The sequence below is a fragment of the Musa acuminata genome, unplaced genomic scaffold (genome assembly GCF_036884655.1).
Source record: "Musa acuminata AAA Group cultivar baxijiao unplaced genomic scaffold, Cavendish_Baxijiao_AAA HiC_scaffold_621, whole genome shotgun sequence".
Classification (NCBI taxonomy): domain Eukaryota; kingdom Viridiplantae; phylum Streptophyta; class Magnoliopsida; order Zingiberales; family Musaceae; genus Musa; species Musa acuminata.
The window spans coordinates 30,001-32,500 of NW_027020860.1; positions in this window are offsets into that span (position 1 = coordinate 30,001).

Here is a 2,500-nt window from a genome sequence, read left to right on the forward strand (position 1 = left end):
TCTTGCATTGCGCGGTGACCGTCGAGAGCGGAGCAAAACGTCAGCCATCTCAGCACCCTGGAACCCCCCGGGTGGCACAGGGCTGGATGGGGCTTTCGTATAGCAGGGACGGTGCTGCCTCTCGCTTCGCTCGCTGTCCGCCGCTCGCCGCTCGCTCGTGCAGCCAAAAATGGCCAGTTTTGGCCCGTTTTTGGGCCGTTTTGGCCAGTTTTTGGCCTGTTCTTGCATTGCGCGGTGACCGTCGAGAGCGGAGCAAAACGTCAGCCATCTCAGCACCCTGGAACCCCCCGGGTGGCACAGGGCTGGATGGGGCTTTCGTATAGCAGGGACGGTGCTGCCTCTCGCTTCGCTCGCTGTCCGCCGCTCGCCGCTCGCTCGTGCAGCCAAAAATGGCCAGTTTTGGCCCGTTTTTGGGCCGTTTTGGCCAGTTTTTGGCCTGTTCTTGCATTGCGCGGTGACCGTCGAGAGCGGAGCAAAACGTCAGCCATCTCAGCACCCTGGAACCCCCCGGGTGGCACAGGGCTGGATGGGGCTTTCGTATAGCAGGGACGGTGCTGCCTCTCGCTTCGCTCGCTGTCCGCCGCTCGCCGCTCGCTCGTGCAGCCAAAAATGGCCAGTTTTGGCCCGTTTTTGGGCCGTTTTGGCCAGTTTTTGGCCTGTTCTTGCATTGCGCGGTGACCGTCGAGAGCGGAGCAAAACGTCAGCCATCTCAGCACCCTGGAACCCCCCGGGTGGCACAGGGCTGGATGGGGCTTTCGTATAGCAGGGACGGTGCTGCCTCTCGCTTCGCTCGCTGTCCGCCGCTCGCCGCTCGCTCGTGCAGCCAAAAATGGCCAGTTTTGGCCCGTTTTTGGGCCGTTTTGGCCAGTTTTTGGCCTGTTCTTGCATTGCGCGGTGACCGTCGAGAGCGGAGCAAAACGTCAGCCATCTCAGCACCCTGGAACCCCCCGGGTGGCACAGGGCTGGATGGGGCTTTCGTATAGCAGGGACGGTGCTGCCTCTCGCTTCGCTCGCTGTCCGCCGCTCGCCGCTCGCTCGCGCAGCCAAAAATGGCCAGTTTTGGCCCGTTTTTGGGCCGTTTTGGCCAGTTTTTGGCCTGTTCTTGCATTGCGCGGTGACCGTCGAGAGCGGAGCAAAACGTCAGCCATCTCAGCACCCTGGAACCCCCCGGGTGGCACAGGGCTGGATGGGGCTTTCGTATAGCAGGGACGGTGCTGCCTCTCGCTTCGCTCGCTGTCCGCCGCTCGCCGCTCGCGCAGCCAAAAATGGCCAGTTTTGGCCCGTTTTTGGGCCGTTTTGGCCAGTTTTTGGCCTGTTCTTGCATTGCGCGGTGACCGTCGAGAGCGGAGCAAAACGTCAGCCATCTCAGCACCCTGGAACCCCCCGGGTGGCACAGGGCTGGATGGGGCTTTCGTATAGCAGGGACGGTGCTGCCTCTCGCTTCGCTCGCTGTTCGCCGCTCGCCGCTCGCTCGCGCAGCCAAAAATGGCCAGTTTTGGCCCGTTTTTGGGCTGTTTTGGCCAGTTTTTGGCCTGTTCTTGCGTGGTGCGGTGACCGTCGTGAGCGGAGCAAAACGTCAGCCATCTCAGCACCCTGGAACCCCCCGGGTGGCACAGGGCTGGATGGGGCTTTCGTATAGCAGGGACGGTGCTGCCTCTCGCTTCGCTCGCTGTTCGCCGCTCGCCGCTCGCTCGCGCAGCCAAAAATGGCCAGTTTTGGCCCGTTTTTGGGCTGTTTTGGCCTGTTTTTGGGCTGTTCTTGTGTGGCGCGGTGACCGTCGTGAGCGGAGCAAAATGTCAGCCATCTCAGCACCCTGGAACCCCCCGGGTGGCACAGGGCTGGATGGGGCTTTCGTATAGCAGGGACGGTGCTGCCTCGCGCTTCGCTCGCTGTTCGCCGCTCTCCGCTCGCTCGCGCAGCAAAAAATGGCCAGTTTTGGCCCGTTTTTGGGCTGTTTTGGCCAGTTTTTGGCCTGTTCTTGCGTGCCGCGGCGACCGTCGTGAGCGGAGCAAAACGTCAGCCATCTCAGCACCCTGGAACCCCCCGGGTGGCACAGGGCTGGATGGGGCTTTCGTATAGCAGGGACGGTGCTGCCTCTCGCTTCGCTCGCTGTCCGCCGCTCGCTGCTCGCTCGCGCAGCCAAAAATGGCCAGTTTTGGCCCGTTTTTGGGCTGTTTTGGCCTGTTTTTGGGCTGTTCTTGTGTGCCGCGGCGACCGTCGTGAGCGGAGCAAAATGTCAGCCATCTCAGCACCCTGGAACCCCCCGGGTGGCACAGGGCTGGATGGGGCTTTCGTATAGCAGGGACGGTGCTGCCTCTCGCTTCGCTCGCTGTCCGCCGCTCGCCGCTCGCTCGCGCAGCCAAAAATGGCCAGTTTTGGCCCGTTTTTGGGCCGTTTTGGCCAGTTTTTGGCCTGTTCTTGCGTTGCGCGGTGACCGTCGAGAGCGGAGCAAAACGTCAGCCATCTCAGCACCCTGGAACCCCCCGGGTGGCACAGGGCT